Raw genomic sequence first — 18,882 nt, forward strand, 5'->3', positions numbered from 1 at the left:
CTTTTGGCATATTTAAATGTGTTTCAAGGACTGAATTACAGTGTAAAGCATGCCATTTCCTGTTGCCAGCAGATGGCGCTACGACTAACTGAATATTAGCCTGTAAATGTCTTCAGGCCAGGACTCTTATCAAACATGTGAAGTTTGGGGCAGATCGGACATTGTATGCCTGAGTCATAACAACTTCCTGTTTCATGGCGAAACATCAGACGGACACGCCCTTCAGGGAAAACTCACGATCTTCGCAATGTAACATCACCACGGCCTTTAGATAAGACTGACCAAACATGATGTTGATCTGATTAAATCTCTAGGAGGAGTTTGTTAATGTACAACGTCTGGAAATGGCAAAATTTTCAACAATTTTGCGATGAAAATTCACGATAACTGACTACCTGTTGATTTTCAGATTTTGCACCAGGAGACTTTTTTGTAGGTATTGGGCGGTTACATGTTCGTACCGAATTTCATACCTGTACGTGAAACGTAGCGGGAGGGGTGCTTCGTTGAAATTTGGTAGGTGTCGCCATCAAGCCATTTTGCCACGCCTAATTCTGAAGCCCATTTAAAGGGGTGATGAATTGAGAAATCAACTTTCCCTTGAGCTTTTGATATATAAGAGGTCATGGCAAATATAAGAATATCCTGTAAGTTTCAGAGCTGAAAACTTTCTTGTTAGTCAAAGAAAAGCTTTTACAGACACCAGACCCTGAAAACGATCTTGTTCACCCTTACGTCATCGCGCGACGAAACACCGCCTCTACAGAATAATAAGCACGTGTTATTCAGTAGCCCCGCCCACCGACTCATGGAGCTGTTCGGATTGCTAGCCAGCAGCAATAAACATGCAGAGGATATCACAATATTGCGCTATTCCTGGTTGTGGAAGAACACAGTCGCTGCATAAGCTTCCCTCGGATCCTAATATTAGGAATATGTGGTTGAACTTTATTTTTAATGAAGTTCCAGCTCACGTGGGGATTTGCAGACATATTGAGATTGAAACACAATGCTGTGCCTTCTATATTGAACCCGACAGGAATGGTGCAGCACACTTATGTGAGTAAAACATGTTTTTTATACGTAATAGTATTGCATTGGTACAGATCGTTTCATATGTGTACGATTGTGTATTGATTATGTGTAGAGAGACTTGTTGTAACGTTATGTGTGTGTCCGCGCGAGTGAGAGTGTGTCCGCGTCCGCGTCCGCGCAAGCGTGTGTGTGTAATAATCTGCCTCAAAATAATCTCCAAATGTTGTAATGTAAATTTTGAAGTACCAGCCGATTCATATGTCGTAATCTCAAAATGCCGTAGTGAAAATCTGACTGTAAATCCCCAAACATGGGCTAATTACTGTAATTGGCCCGGCAGGTTGGAGTGTTTTCTGTGTGTGTGCTGGGCTCTGTTTGTCTGTTGGTATCTCTGAGCATGTTTATGTTTTTGCGTGGGTGTGTGTGTGTGATTTAGTGTTTGTTTGATATTTTGCGAGTTCTCTGAGCATTTCCCCTAGACGATTCCTGGGACAGACGGTAGCTGAAGCTCATTAAATATGTAAATATTATCCAATCCTAGCCGTGGGCGTTTACTTCCAAGTCTTCAGTTCGGCACGCCCATCAAATCCTAGTGTTTCTCAGAGAGCCTCAAAACCAAGGCAGAAAATAGCCTATTACTTATTCATTATGATATTTTTGAATGTAAAAACCACATAAACGCCATAAGTTGAATTCAGACAACAGTATAAAAAAATAAAAAAGGCCAGTTCATGACCCCTTTAAGATGTAAATTTTCGCCACTTCTGATGCGTGTGCAAAGTTTCATGAGTTTTTGGAGCATGTTTAGGCCCTCAGAAATGCGATTTAATTTCAGAGAAGAATAATGATAGGCCGAGCAATTACAGTAGGGTCCTCACATCATCAGTGCCCGGGCCTTAATTACATTAAACTGACTTTAAAAAATGTGTTGAATCACTTGTATAACTTAAAAGTATAAAAAAGTTGAGTTAAAACATGTTGTCATAACTTATTGATCATACTTATTGATCATATGTTTTTTTTTCACTGTGTGGGTACCAATAAAGAACCTTAATTTTTGAGTTTATGGTAGGATATACTATTCCAAACATAGCTTTGATTTGGTTTATTTCTAATTTTCAGTCAGTGTTTTAGGTTATTAACTGTATATGGGTCTGTGATTGTGAATGTGTGAGGGCCTGTTTATAGAAATAAGTGTGTGTGTGTGTGTGTGCTCTGAGCGTGAGAACCGCTGGGCTCTGACTAAACTGCGCCTGAGGTCTATAAGTGTGTGTAAGTCTAAGTGCATGATGACTAACTCTCTATCCGTGTGTGTGTGTCTGTACGAGTGTGAGAACAGAACTCATCCACCCATAACACAAAGCTCTAGCAGGTGTTAACCAGAGATTCACAGACAGCTGTGTAGGTAAGCGTGTGTTTGTGTGTGTTTGCACGCCTTCCGGTGTGTTTCGATCTAGTGCGCACATGTGTGGGACAGCGGTCCGCTGTCTATATGTGTGTGAGTGGGCGCAGTTTAGCCTACCCATAGACAGTAAAGAGTTTACTGCAGCAGATGAGAGGAGCATGTCATGATCGTGACTGGTCATGTTTTACTTTTAGTTGTTTTTCAGCTAAATGGAGGCTCTTGTGTGTTGTGTTGCCGAAGAGTTGTGGTTGATGATTTAAGTTTTGCATTGCTCAATGCGGATATGTAGCATGTTTTTTAAAAATACATTTTTAATGTAATATTAGCAAATAAGCTGTGCACAGTACGCCTACACGTATAAGCTTGTTTTACATAATATATATTCACAGTCTATTATTGTCTGTACACACAAATGTGCACAAATTGAGCATGATAATATAAATCTGCAAATATCAGTTTACGTTTTTTGTCGATAATCTCAAGATGTGTCAATGTACCGTAATGTTGATGATCTGAAAACTTATGAATGTTATTTGGCCAATTATTCATTTAAAAGCTTATATTGATCATTTAAAAATGCCATAATGTAAATCTGAATTGTACATTTCAATGTTTTGCGGTTGCTATCAGCTGAATTATACACAATTGTCTAATTTTGGTAATCTTAAAATATTGTAATATCCTAAACTCAATACCGTAATGTAGTATAAATCTGCATATACATCTCAGAATATCTTCTGATTATTTGGTTATCGGCTGATGTTGATGATCTAAAAGCATTATGTTAAAGCTACACTGTGTGATATTTTCCCCCATCTAGTGGTGAACTTGTATATGACCATCCAGTGAATTTTAGTTTCTGTTCTGTTCAATTCCGATTTCGTTTTAACTCCTACGGTGGCCGATTTAGTCCAAGATTAATATGGCTTCCAGTTCGACCTCGTCCACATTCGACACGGTGCCTGATATTCTGTGCGCAGTGGGATGGTTGGAACTCAACTGGCCTAATTATTCGGCTAGAAAGAACTGCAGCTAATCCAGAGTGAACTTTGATGATAGTAATGTTTATTCAGTCACACATATAGGCGCTAAATGCAGCTGCATTAAAAGGAGCGGAGCTGCTGCTGCTAACAAGCGGTGTCCGGTTACAAAAGTGTGTGCGCAGGTTTAGCTCTGTATAACAAGTGTTAATATGCCGATCAGACCTGATACATATTTCCATCAACATACATTACAAGCAAATATTTTCTATAAACGAATAAACATTGTTAATAACTGAATGACTATTCAAATAGGTGAGCATTATGCTATTGTATGTTGACACAAAAATACTTCTGAGGTGACATCAACTGAATTACATGATGACACACTCTGAAACACATCCACAATGACAATAACTATTATTACTTACGGAGTTATTAACGCACAGAAATACCACACAAGGAAAAACAGACTTTTGAGGAATAAACAAGCCAGGAAAACTCCGTATAACTCTGTTACTGGAGCTGCTGAGATGAAAACTCTCTGCGCATGCACCAGACAAGTCTGAACAAGTTGACGCGCACAGTGTTAAAACCGGTTAAAACGCGAAAGGCGAAGCTTGAATTTACGGGTATGTCCCTCTTTGGCTAATGTACTTTCAAGATGGAGGGGCAACATGGCGACCACCGTTAGATCCCATTACCTTATGTATTTTCAATGGCATATTATAAACTTACGAGAATACTTTATTACTTGAAAGAAGTAAATATACATTAATGAGCACATATATTTTTGAAAGAACTAAGTGTTTTTAGCTAAGAATAGACTAAAAAAGTTACACAGTGTAGCTTTAATATGAACATTATTCAGCAAATTATTAATTTAACAGCCTATGTTGGATATTTCTAAATCTGAATGTATATCTCAGCGTTTTGTGGTTTCTGATATCAGCTAAATGGCAAATAATTGGCCGATTTCTAATCGCCTCTAAAATTTGTGATTTAATATTGTGATCTCGATATGGTAATGTAGTCTAAATCATTATAAATCTCAGAATATCATCTGATTATTTGGTTATCTGCCGATAATATCAAAATGCTGGATGTCTCAATGTTGTGATTACCATAAGCGGCATATTTCAGTATCGTAATATAGTGTAAATCTTGATTACACTATATGATTATGTGGTTATCAGCTGATGTTGAGTGTTATATAAATGTATTAATATACATTTGAAAATGTTTGCCAATTGTTTGTTGACAATATCAAACTCTTGGATATCTCATCTGACATCAGATGACAACTGAATAATCTGCCTCAAAATAATCTCCAAATGTTGTAATGTAAATTTTGAAGTACCAGCCGATTCATATGTCGTAATCTCAAAATGCCGTAGTGAAAATCTGACTGTAAATCCCCAAACATGGGCTAATTACTGTAATTGGCCCGGCAGGTTGGAGTGTTTTCTGTGTGTGTGCTGGGCTCTGTTTGTCTGTGTGTTATCTCTGAGCATGTTTATGTTTTTGCGTGGGTGGCTGTGCCGTTTGTAGTGTGTGGGCCCGACTCATGTATTAATAGGAGTGTGTGGCGGTTCCGTGGGTGGCGACTCTCCGCAAGTGGGTTAGAAGATAATCTGATGCTGACAAACTCTCGGCTTCCACCGCTGTGTGCGTGGCTCGAAGCGTTCAGCCGAAGGAATTAGGCAGCCAGCTTTTTATAGACCTTCCGTCCTGCTTTGTGTCTGTCTGTCTCTCTCTCTCTCTCTCTCTCTCTCTTATTCGCTGAGAGAGGAAGTCAGCGTGGCGGTAGTCAGGGCTTTCCCTGATTTAGCGCAGGGATTAAAAACACTGAAAAAAGTAGCTGGGGAAAAAAAAGAGCAGAGGAGGAGGAGACACCGAGATACAGGGAAGGAGGGAACGAGGGAGGGTTGGTAAACGGTAGCTTTTACACGAGCGAGCGAGCGAGTGAGTGAGCTATCAACACCCAGCCGGCTTTTCAGTCGAAAGCGAAAGAAACAGAAAGAGAGAGTTTCTAGGCGAGGTCTGTCCGCTGTCTGTTGTGGTCGGAGGTGGTTATGCGGTCGGTGTGTGCTTGAGAGAGAGGACACACTCTTAGGGGAGGTCCAGGTGTTCCCCAGCGGCGTTCCTCTGCGATTCAGGGAAATCCGGCTTGTCCTGATGCAGACACACTTTCACTGGAAGACAGAAAACTGAAGCAGCCCTGCCATCACTGTGTCAACACTGCTCAGGTATTCTGTGTGAAGGTGTGCGATCATAACATGTTTACCTCCTTCGTGTTGACTTCCTTTTCTTCTAGTCTTGACTAGACTAGGTTTGTTTTGTATGATTGGCTGTTCATCAGTCTTGCATGATTGCCCATTAGTATTTTTGACAGTGTTGCACAATTGACCAGTTTTGTGTTTGTTCACATTTTTCAATGGTTTATATAAAGTGTTGCCCGATTGGCCGGCTTAACGTTTGTGTTTTTTGGAGTGTTGCATGATTGGTCAGTTTTATATTTGCATTTTATAAAAGCGATTGGTCAGCTTTGCATTTATTTGTTTGCTTGTGTAAAATTAACCTTTGATGGGTCAGCTTAAATATTTGTATTTTTTGACTGTTGCCCAATTGGTCAATATTTTTCATAAATAGGCCATTTCATTTAGTTTCAAATGTTGCCTAATTTATCAGCTTTACGGTATTATTATATTTATATATATATTGTTAAATCTTTTTGTAAGTTTGGAATTTTCCAGATGCGTTTCCAGATTTCCAATGCATTTTATGAAATCATTGCATAACTGTTAAGCTTTGAATTTGTATTTTGTTTATTTAAAAAAATATATATAACTTGATAGGTTAGTGTCATATTTGTATTTTTTTGATTGTTGCTTGATTGGCCAGCATTACAACTGTATTGTGTTGCATAACTAGGCCAGTTTGAATACACACACACACATGCGTTTGTTTTGCTATCTGAGTGTAACAAACTGTACATTCTATCTCCTCACTACCCATCACACACACACACACACACACACACATACACACAAAATATGAAATGTCCTCATATTTCATGTTTACATCGTAATACCTGTGTCATTATACAAATATGTCCTCATATCACAAAAACACACACACACACAAATATATGTTATACATATATTTTTTTGCCAGCTTTGTTTGCATTCTATGAAAGTGTTGCATTTATTTATTTATGCATGTTCGGTTGCATGCATTTGCCTTTTTTTAAATTGTTGCATGATTTGACCAGTTTTATTTATTTTGTTTCTAAAATTTTGCATAATTGGTCATCTTTGAAAGTGTTGTACACTTGGTTAGCTTTGTGTGTGTCTTTTTAAGTTTTTAAGTGTTTTGATTTATCTAATCTCATGTTTGTATTCATATTTTATTTTTCACTTCTTTATTGTGTTTTTCTTGCGTATGTCAGTCGGGATTACTGTAGGTTAGCTTATGGTCGATTAGTGCAGCAAGGTCATGAGTCTCTCCTGTCTGCTCTAATGGTTAATAGTCTTAATAGGGCGGCCTACTTTAATACTGACCAGTGCCAGAACACCACTCTACATGCTCTTGACTGTTATTAAAGACTCATAATAACCTTTTGGAGTTGCGATTGAGGTTCTGCGGGGGTCACTGGGATATTTCCCCTCCTCCACCCCGAGGGCCGGATAACTGGACTGGGTGGAGAGGATCAGCCCAGAATGGATGAACGGTTATGTAACAGAGTCAGAGATGGACGTAATGCTGCAAACACTCAGTACAGACCTGGCTGGAGAGTTCTGGTTTACATTAACACCAGAAAGACAAATGACCCCCATTAGCAGGCAGAAAGTATTGTTAACACATGCGGTCACAGGCCGTTTCATGCAACCACGTGTGTGTGTTTGTTTGAGTCAGAGAGCTCGTTTTGAAGTTGGCATGTGATGGGCCGCAGCTGAAGCTGTGAGACCTTCATCATAAGGATGAATGGACAGACAAGCAGACAGAGAGAAAGACCGGGAGCGCTGAGCATGAACAAAGTTAGCAAAGTAATATTTGTTTATGCAGGACTCAACGTTAAGGATGACCAGATGTCTGAGCAAATGGAAATGAAATGTCCCTGTCGGCTAGTGTTGTCACTATATTTCACTATGACTAATTGTTTTTTTTTATTTTTGCAGTTTTTCTAACACTCTTGGCCCTATAGATGGGGTAAGCTGTGTCAGAGCTCAACTAATAGTCTTAGTAAGCGTTGCATTTAAATGCAGTAAACCGTATTACATTCAAATGAGTAGTTTCTGACTAGCTTATGAAAATGCAAATAATGTATATCTCAATGTGTGAACGCCACACGCATACTGAATGTGTGTGTGTGTGTATGTATATTACATCAGGGGTTTTCAAACTGGGGTCCTCCAGAATGTCATAAGGGGTCCCCAGAAAATTTCAGAGAATAAAAATATAAAGCAAAAATGTATAAATTCTACAGAATTACATTCTGTTTCATTTCTAAATGTTTCTCTCACTTCTTGCCATATACATAAGCTACTTTCCAGACTTGTATATGTTTGCTTTGTATCTTTCTAGTGAGTTTTTCTCACTTTAGTCCCCTTTTGTAAGTTTGGAAATAGATGGAAGTTAGGATGGGGGTCCCTCATAAAATATTTATCGTATTTGGGGGTCCTTGGCATCATACAGTTTGAAAATCCCTGTATTACATTATATACTATCTAATATATCTGGTGTAACTTTTGTTTTAAAGTTAGACATCAACATATACAGTGTAAGTATATGATAATGAAACCGAGAGATGGAAGGAGAACGTATAGAAAGGCGAGAGCGAGCGAGGTGTGGAGGCAGAAAAGAGAAAAATGATGTGCAATTCAGGTGCATTGCGGAAGAGGTGAAGATGAAGGGAAAGATGGATAATTGTTATTTGTAGATTCTCTGTATTGCTCGTCTCACCCGGTGTGTTTTGCTGCGTTCGATTACATAATGCTGCCTCCAGCCAGGCTCTAATCGGAGCGGGAAAGCACAGAAAAACAACTCACACACACACACACACACACACACACACACACACACACGGCTGTTCCGACGGTCTGTAACTCGTCATGTTGCTTTGGCTGACACTCTGAAGCGCCAGGCAGGCTGACATACACACACACACACACGCTGCTGTGCGGCGAAAAGAGCCAACAGAAATCAAATGATATTCTCACAATATTTTCCTGTAATCTACCGCCACAGATTTAGTTTTTCGGCTGCGTCCTAATTAAAATAGATCCGATTTTCTTAAGACTAGGATTAGTGCAATGTTTTCAGTGGATTTAAAAAAATTAAAGTCCAAAAAGTGAGGTAGTCAGCATACATATGTGCATTTGAAGACGTTTGAAGACCAAAAAAGTGGAGAATAATAAAACCAAGTTAGTGGCCGGGTAGTAGATTATTTGTCAATTTTGTCAATTGATGTTGTACATCAATGGCCTAATTTCGATTCAAAATGGCGAAATTAGACAACATTTTATTAGTTTGCCTGATTTATTTTTGTCGGCCATTTTTTAGCATTTCTATTCTGAAACAGCCGTCATATATGAAATGTTTAGTTTAGCTACTTACATCTCACACTTTATGACGTCGAGTCGTGCTGGAATGCGTGCTCTGCAGCATAAAGCCCGCCTACTTTTTAATTTGATTGGTCATTTCAAGCAGGTTGACGAACGGTGGCAGACCAATGAGCGGCTCAGATGAGATGATCTTGGTGCTGTGCAATATCCACGCAGCACTAAAGCTGCATTGTTAATAATACTATTTTAGGCAATTATTTCACAACCTTTATATATACACCTCGGAAAAATACTGAGGTCCGGACCTTGTTGACCTCACAACTGGCTACGGGCATGGGTGCGTGATGTTTGGGCTGATATTATTCTGACAGTTCTCTATAACCAGGGTCTAATATTAACGCTTGCTAAGCGCCATATATGAGAGCAAATTGGCTTTATGTGTAAAATGTTCATTTGCTGGAAACCAGATGATCTCATTTTACTACAGAAATTGCCTGTTGTGAATTTATTTCACATGAGGTAATTTGTAAGGTCATTTCCAAGTTGTAAGTCGCTTTGGATAAAAGCATCTGCTAAATGCGTAAATGTAAATGTGAATTTTAATTCACGATTTGCAATTTGCTTCCGTGGAAAGGGCATCATCACAGGTGTACCTTTGTTTATTAAAGGTCCCATGGCATGGCATTTTTCTATTATTTTATAATGTTTCCTGAGGTGTACTTATATTGTTAGTATGACTTTTACATCATAAAATGACATAATTTAGAAATAAAAGGCATTTTTTCTATACTGCTGTTTGCCCTGTGGCTGAAGGCCCTGCTTCAAGAGGCGTGTCTGCTGTGAGACTTCAGTAAAAACGCCCACTGTTGTGATTGGCTGACATCTTTGCATTTGAAATGAGCGGAGGGGGCGTGGTTTAACGAGGCACGAGCAGGCACGAGCTGCTGCCAGAGAGACGGATGGACCTGAGTTCGCTTCACATCAGTTCTCAGCATGTCTGAACTGTTGTAGTTACAGCATATACTTCAGGTTATTAGTCTATTTCTAGTCGGAGGGGCTGTCACTCATGTCAGAAAGTTAGTAACTTTAGTAAATTATGGATCAGCGCTGACTGGAGACGCGAACCGTTTAGAACGATTCAGTCCGATTTGGTGAACTGATTCGGTTCACTAAAAAGAACTGGTTCATAAGAAAGATCGTTCACGAACCGGACATCACTAATGTACCAGAGACTGAGCTCAGCGATTGCTAACAAAGTTATTTATAGTAACTACTGAGTTATGAGAGCGCTGTCAGTCAGCGCGAGTTTACTGTGTTTGTATCTGAGAGTTCTGAATAAACACGAGTCCCAGTCACACCGAGTCCGTCTTCATCATTATTACAACTTTGTAACACATGCAAAGTACCATAACAGCTGTCGAGATGAACGAGTTAAAAGTAAGTGTTGATAGTAGCATTATTTTTAAAATAAAATAAAAGCGTCAGTGACGCGCGTTGAGTACACAGCACAAACAAAGACACAACAGCAGTAATCGAATGTAATCCAGTTTATTGTGGGGAAAGCTGGCTAGCCTAGCCGGATACCCTCACGCTTACCCCCCTTCTGCTTAATCTCACGCCGCGTTTGGTGCCTCCGCTGTGGGCCAGATGCAGTACTGGGGGTCGGGGATGTTGAAGGCCGAGCTTCGGCGTGTGTGAGGTTTATCTCTAAAGATGTGCTGATGTTGAGCAGAAACTCATGACTGTATGCACATTTTAGAACCGATAGACGCGACGAGGACGTACAAAAACACTGACTCACAAGATAGAAAACACGAAAACACCGTTCTGTCGGGAGAGAGAGAAGCCGCAGCGTGTGCACGAATAATAAATAATTAGCTACACATCAGAAATCACTGATCACAGATCAGAAGGAACTGAAAAAAGACTTCTGTTTTCATTTGTACATCCAAACACTGAGAAACCGCCAGCATTCACTCGTTCTCAACCCATGATCTCTCGAGCGTTTGCATGGGCGTGCCAGATTCTCTGGGCGGAGGAAAGGGAGGAAACCGTTCCTGCTCTGACGTCAAACCAGGAGACTTCAGGATTGGCTCGTCTGGCCTGTCATTTTCTCAAGGGCAGAGAGAGACAGCCAGAACTCGGGTTTACACCGATCAACATTTCTATCCACTTGGGGACAATATTCAGGCTAGGGGAACTCATTTTAATGTTGAAAAACCTCATAAAATGAAAATTTCATGCCATGGGACCTTTAAGAACAACAAAATCACAATATATCATGTGGTTTTACAATACAGTCCAACCACAAAGCATGTTCATACTGAGTTAAGTGAACAGCTTTTGGAGTGTTTTTATCCAGAACAATGTCACAGGAAGTAGATCCTGGTTAGTATGAAGGTATTGATGGCATGAGGATGCGATAGTGTGTACGTATGAAGACAGGAAGTATAAACTTCAGATGAACCAGCCAGAGGGACTCTGTTATTCACAAACAGACAGGAGGAGCCCAGAGAGGCAGAGAAACACCTGTCACCTGTCTCCTGAGGCACACACACACACACACACACACACACACACACACAGGAAGTCGACAATGATTAGTGTGCTGTACTATTGACACCATAACATGACTAGTACTATTACTCATACTTGGGTTTAATAAAGTTTGCTATGTAACTCTGCATCATTTGTGCTTCAGACATAAATGATTACTCAAAGTGTGTGTTTTTTTGAAGCGAGGTGAGCTGTAACTGTGCTAAGCAAATGACTGTGTATGTTTTTTTTTCACCTGGCAGCTGATAAAACGAAAACATCGCAATAGACTTGCATTGTAGAAGGAACCTGAGTCAAATCTAGAGAGCACAATATCATAGAATATCACAGAGCCAGCTGGTTTTAACTGGTTTGTCAGCTAGTCTCCATACAACCAGCCTGCTAAACCAGCCGTGACCTGGTTGGAAGACTAAGAGCAGCCAAGCCAATTTGATATTATGTCTGCTGTCATGAAATTTAACCTTGTCTGTTTTTCGGATTCCTTCTATACTTTCTTACAGCGACGCTTTGAAATTTCCTTGAATGTAAAATCAAGGTTACCCAGGAGCACTAGGAGAATTCCATGAATGAATTCCATGAGCAGCCCCTTCCTAATGAGCTCGGAGGGATTAGCATGTTCTCTCTAAACATGACCCATGCTGAAACCCCTGGGCTGCCCCGTAACACATGGCGTTCCCTGCCTTTTTAGCGCTCTCGGACTGCCTCGTCATAATTCCACCGATATTGACATCCATTTAGCGGGGGAAGTCACAAATTCTCTTTCACATTAGCGGTGCTAGTGCGGGCAGTAGTTGTCGACAGGCGCTGTGTGGAGAAATTAATGGGTTTCGAGAGGGAGGAGGTGGGGAGTTACATGAGAGGTTCGGCTAATTTAATGCCTTTGCGTAACACCAGAGAGAAATCCTGCCCTCGATCCTTTAAAGGGATAGTTCACCCAAAAAATTATCATTTACTCGCCCTCAAGTTGTTGTTCCAAACTTCAAAATTCATACAGGTTTGGAACAACTTGAGGGTGAGTAAATGATGACAGAATTTTCATTTTTGGGTGAACCATCCCTTTAAAAGAAATTCTGACTTGTGATTTGTCAAATGACCTCATTAAACATAATGATGTCCTGTGACAACAGTGTTCTAGTTTGCAGCATGCTTATATTCTATTCAAACATGGCATGTATACTTGCAGCTCATGACCAAAAAATGTTGTGAAATATTTTTACAATTTAAAAGAACCGATTTTTATTTGAATATATTTTAAAATGTAATTCATTCTTGTAATCAAAGCTGAGTTTTGATTCACACGATCCTTCAAAAATCATTCCGATATTCTGATTTGCCGCTCAAGAAACATTTATTATTATTATCAATGTTGAAATGGGTATCTTGTTACATTGTAAACGTCGCACTTTTGATCAGTTTAATCCATCCTTGTTGAATTAAAGTATTAATTTCTTTTTTTTTATCATGTGAAGTCATTTTAAAGGGGTGGTTGATTATGATTTAACTTTTTTAACTGTGTGTAATGTTGCCGTTTGAGCATAAACAACATCTGCAAAGTTACGACGCTCAAAGTTCAACGCAAAGGGAGATATTTTCTTTTAAAGAAATCGCTTTTTAAGGACTACAACAAACGGATGGTAGGGACTACAACAAGCTTATTCACGGTTTAGTGACATCACTAACACCCTAACATGTACATAAACCCCGCCCCCTTGAACACGCAACAAAGGCCATGTTGAGAAGAGGAAGAGTTGTTGTAGTCGAGCACTTTTGGGAATCTGCTCAAGCTGTCGCATCCGTCTTTTCACATTTATTACAATACAGTACGAAACACAAATGCAACAGCATGTCATAAAAGCAAGATGACAACATAAGTTATAACCGTAATTAAAATAAACTAAACAATACATGTTCTTCATGCAGCAGATATTCTCTGGCTCTGAAGGATTTTACAGCAGTTCCCACACAAGCGATTTATAGATTATCATGACAAAATATGCTAATCAATGACTTCTAGTATAGTAGAGATGTGAGATAGTAACTCCACATCAGCTACATAAATAATCAACTATCCATTCAGAAACGTCCTGTCTCATTCTACATGTTGTCACTTCTTCTTGAGTCTCTCCATCATTGTCTGACTCCGGGTTTGAACACAAAAGCCTGAACAGTTTCTGACATTTTTAGTGTGTCTGCGTGAGGTAATCGGAGCTGCTAACACAAGCTCTTGAAGCTCCGCCCTCTTCTTGAAAGTGGGCCGGGAGCAGCATCTCATTTGCATTTAAAGGGACACACACACACAAAAAAAGCATTTTTGCTAACCCTCAAAAAGTGACACTTTTAACATGCTATAAAAATGATCTCTGGGGTATTTTGAGCTAAATTCTCATACACACCCTAAATTATTTTACTTGTCTGGTAAAAAAGGGGCATTATAGGACCCCTTTAAGTAAATCTCTGTTGGAGTTGTGACTTATGAAATATGAAATGATTAAAGGTGAAGTGTGTGAATTTTAGCAGCATCTAGCGGCGAAGTTGTGAATTGCAACCGGCCACCGCTCACCCATCCCTTTCGAAGTACATAGAGAAGCTACGGGGGCTGACACAGGACAAAAATGCCGGAGACAGCAGAGAGTGACTAGCACTCTGTAGAGCAGTTTGTCCGTTTAGGGCTACTGTAGAAACAAAATGATTTCACTGTACCCGCGTTGTATGTAGATAGAAATGGCTCATTCTAAGGAAATAAAAACATAATGGTTCAGGTCTTTATACTCCACTGAAAACATGGTTATGTATGTTATATTGCATTTCTTTACTACACACTGCACCTTTAAGTGGGCAACACGGGTTCGATTCCAGCCTGTGACGCGTCTTCTTCGCATTCTGCCGTTTCTGCCAATACAAAGATGCAAAATCCCAGAAAGTAAATAAAAAGACGCTGAAAGGGATTCTCCAGTGAAAGCCAGTTGATGCATCTTCACAGCCTTAAACAGTTTTTCTACGAGACGTTGTGTAATTACCGTAAATGGCACGCCATTCAAAAGAAAGCATTGCCCTTTTCTCCTTTTCATACGGTAATATTAATTTTTGATGAGGGCTGGATTCCTTTGCTCCGCTGCCTGGAAGTATGGATGAATAAACCTCAGCGGTATAAAGGCCGGGAGTGAATGTGCTTTTGTGTTGGGGCGATACAGTCGCGATGACAGCTGCATTCGACACAAACTCCGCGGTTCTCTCACAGAGCGCCTCTGAAAGGGAACGGTGATGGAAGAGAGTTCTCTGTCTCCAGCGTGAGGCCTTTTCTTTTTCTTATTATTCAAACTGTCCTTTTGTCACATTCAGATCGGTTTCAGATTCAAATGCAAAGAGACTCTTCTAGCAAAGCTCGATTCAGTCCGAGTGAGTGAGTGAGTGAGAGACAGAGAGAGCGAGAGAGATTCTCTTTCAAAATGTGAGTGTAACACAGGTATGTTAATGCACAGGTATGTTCATTTCAAGCCTTGTTAAGTTCTGCAGACCTTGCTAGTTCGTCTATAGTAGTATTAAGCGATTGGATGTATGATTTTCAAAAAAAGACTTTCATTTTGAAGATAGGATCTGAGCCATATGTAGAGAGCAGAATATCATGAATAAAGTGAAATGGACTCTTTTTTTCAAACGTGGCTTTAATATGTTATCAAGGTTTGGGTCCCACTTTATATTAGGTGGCCTTGACTACTATGCACTTACATCACGAAATAAGTGTACTTATTGTGTTCATATTGTATTGCAAAACACTCTTGCTGATATTATTTAAGGACAGATGTGGTGGTATGGGTAAGTTGAAGGGTACACTCTAAAAAATGCTGGGTTAAATATAACCCAAGTTGGGTTGAAAATGGACTAACCCAGCAATTGGGTTGTTTTAACCCAGCGGATGGGTTAAATGTTTGCTTAAAACAACCTAATCGCTGGGTTAAAACAACCCAATTGCTGGGTTAGTCCATTTTCAACCCAACTTGGGTTATTTTTAACCCAGCATTTTTTAGAGTGTAGGGTTAGGTGCAAGGGAAGTGTCAACAGAGTAATTATAAATGAAACTAATTACAGAGGTTGTTACATGCAGGTCATTTTAAAAAATGTAAGTACAATGTAAAAACATGTACGTACACAATAAGTGCATTGTATCAAATGATTAATTTAAATATTAGTACATAGCAGTTAAAGCCACCTAATATAAAGTGGGTCCAAGGTTTGCTTTGGTGACATTTTGGGTGTTGGTTTACAACGTCTGTAACACTCGGCTCAGTGACTGTTTTACAGTATTTGTTAACTAGGGGATAAGCAGCCAAAATTCCCCCGATATAAAAACATTAGCAACTTATAAAAGTAGAACACGGGGGATTTCCTAACTATGTTTGTTTTTTTCACACTTCGTTTTACATTTATTCACACATGTAGTCTAAATGAGAACGATCTGGTGTAATTATGTGTGTCGTTGAGGTTTGTCTGTGTGTGTGTGTGTGTGTGGGATACACATATGTGTGCACTCGTAAAAATTACAGGTTTTGCTGTTATATGTTAAAACATGTTTGCATTATATGTTCAGATCAGTGTTTGATTTCTGGGTTCTTTAAATCCCGAGAACATTGATGTGTTTTTTAGAACTAGAGAATAAAACGTTCTTTGTGGAACTTCTGGAAGGTTCTTCTGTGACATCAGGCTGTTCACACGCAAAAAAAATGTTTCCAGAACAATCAGGGCTGAGAGCTTCTTTTTCCCCAAAAACAAATGACAAACAAGCGGCAATCTTGTTATCCTGGCTATTTAGATCTGGGATTAGGCCGTGTCCGTTTCCAAACCGAGCGCTGATTGGAAGTGACACTGATTTCCTTTGCCAAGAATCATGGGAGTTTTTGCAGTGCTGTCCAGTGCAGAATAGCGGTCAGGAAAGAGGCTGTGTCTGTCGACCCAAGTGCTTTTCCGTGTTTCTTTCTTCAAATCTTTCATGAGTGAATCTCTGTCAAAAACATGTCTGAGCCAAATCAAAAAACATAAGTGAGAAATGATATTTACTTCAAGAAAATGAAGCCTATTTTACATTATTTTCATAACATTTCGTCCACAAATTCCCTTTCCTGAAATGCAAATAAATTGTATTGAGAATAACAAACAACTGAAATGTAAAATAAATATTTGGATGGATTACAGTAATGACAACTTTTTTAAAAATGAGTTTTCATTTGTTAACATTAGATACATTCTAGATTAGTTGTAAAACACTTCAAAAGTTGTGTCTGTTAATATTATATAATGGACCTGAACACTTGTGTTTTCACTGCCATTTTTTTGCTGGGTTAACTTAAAAATTTGAGTTAATACATCATTTGAGATTGGTTTAATCACAGAAACTCTAAATATTATGTTATCTGACCCACATGAATTTTATCTAAGTTGATTTGACAAAAGGAAAAATGTTATGATAAATCATAAAAAGTGTTTTTTCTATTACTGTAATAGATGTATTGCTTATTGTTAGTTAATGCACTTACTAATGCCTTATTGTAAAGTGTTACACTATTTTGAGCTCGCTTGTCATGACAATATAAATACAAAAAATATTTTTAATATGATTCATTGCAAAAATAATAATATTAGACATATTATCACAATGAAAAAATTTTTTTTGCTTAATTTTTTTTTAAATGCAAACTTTATTTATTTATTTAGATTTTGATTGACGTGTGACTTGTTTTTGTGGGATTTACCCTTAAAGTTTATCCTGCAGAATCGTGTTTCTTGAAATCCCCGCAGTCGGATCAGCCCAGGGCCTAGAGGGTTAACCCTGCCCGAGAGAAAGAGAAAGCAAAAGAGAAGTCTAAGAGGGACGCTCATAAAGGAGGGATTGTGTGGGATTGTGTGCGGCAGGATAGAACAGGATCGCCCACGCCGAGCTCCAGCACTGATGATGACATCATCTGTTTGTTTGGTCAGGAACGGCTCGGCCTGCCCTGACAGGGATTCCCCGTTCACTCCACATGGACACCATGTGACTCCGCTCTGTGTGTGTATGTGTGTTTATGTGTGTGTGTGTAGGTGGTCCTACATTATGGGGAAAAAAGATGGTAATATCCGAAATCCCTTTTCCCCCCTGTGATGGCTAGGTTTAGGTTTAGGTAACAGAATAAAAATCATGAAGTCTCCGTAAAACATGGAAACCCAATGTGTGTGTGGGTGTATATGAATGCCTATGGCGCACACACATTTACACAAGTGACGCCTATTTGGTGGAGTAAAGGGTGTGGTTGTTTTAACTTAGACACTTAGAGGAAGAAGAAATACACACTTTTGTGAATTTCAGAAAATCTGTCAAGAACAGAACCTAAGAAATTATGAAATTATTCAAGAAAGAGACATTATGATTTGCTTAAAGAAAATAAAGCCCAAAACTTTCTTTCCCAAATTCTCTTTTGGGAAAATGATTAAATATTAAAATAAATTTATTTGCAGTATTTGCATCATATTTTTCCCTGCGTTTAATTTACACTTATTTAAAAAAAAAAAAAAAAATTCTAAAGAGAATCTCAGTTGAAATTGTTATATGATTATGCTAATGCTTTTTATTACAAAAAAAAATCTAGAAAAAAACTCAATTAAACTTTCAGACATATTACTGTAATGATACATTGTTAAAAATATACGTAATGCTTAATTTTCTTCATGCAAAATAGAATCACTTTATATTTTTTCTTTTGATTTTATGATGGAATAGGATGATAGTTTTGTCAGAAAGAAAGAAAACATTTCAGGAGAAATAGAAACTTTACTGAATGGAGACGTGTGTGCGTGTCTGTGTGTGTGTGCGGTTCAGGTAAACCCTATTTTACCCCACAAAGATAGCAATATCAGAAATCCTCATCCTTGTGGGGACATTTTAAGGTCCCCATGAGGAAAACTGTTTATAAATCATACTAAGTGATGTTTTTTGAAAATGTAAAAATGCTGAAAGTTTTCTGTGATGGGTAGGGTTAGTGTTAGGGGATTGTGTGTGTGTGTGTGTGTGTGTGTGTGTGTGTGTGTGTGTGTGTGTGTGTGTGTGTGTGTGTGTGTGTGTGTGTGTGTGTGTGTGTGTGTGTGTGTGTGTGTGTGTGTGTGTGTGTGTGTGTGTGTGTGTGTGTGTGTGTGTGTGTGTGTGTGTGTGTGTGTGTGTGTGTGTGTGTGTGTGTGTGTGTGTGTGTACAGGTTTATATTACATTGTGCGGACCAAATATCCCCACAAGGATAGTAAAACCTGAAATCACCTACATTGAGGGAAATGGATGAATAAAAATACTAAGTTATGTTTTTTTGAAAATGTAAAAAA

At 39.0% G+C, this 18,882-nt stretch overlaps 1 protein-coding gene across 4 annotated transcripts in view; it reads left to right on the plus strand.

Moving 5' to 3' along the window:
• Nucleotides 1-18,882, plus strand: part of hivep1 (HIVEP zinc finger 1) — a gene marked incomplete at its 5' end in the record, with an annotated part of 86,356 nt that overhangs the window by 36,436 nt on the left and 31,038 nt on the right. Inside the window, one exon of one of the 4 annotated variants that reach the window (XM_079829484.1) lies at nt 5,300-5,669. The exons of the other annotated variants lie outside the window; for them this stretch is intronic. Of the gene's footprint in view, nt 1-5,299; nt 5,670-18,882 lie in introns of those variants that run through there. 4 annotated transcript variants of the gene reach the window in all.

This window comes from Gobio gobio (assembly GCF_949357685.1).
Source record: "Gobio gobio genome assembly, chromosome: 11".
Lineage (NCBI taxonomy): Eukaryota > Metazoa > Chordata > Actinopteri > Cypriniformes > Gobionidae > Gobio > Gobio gobio.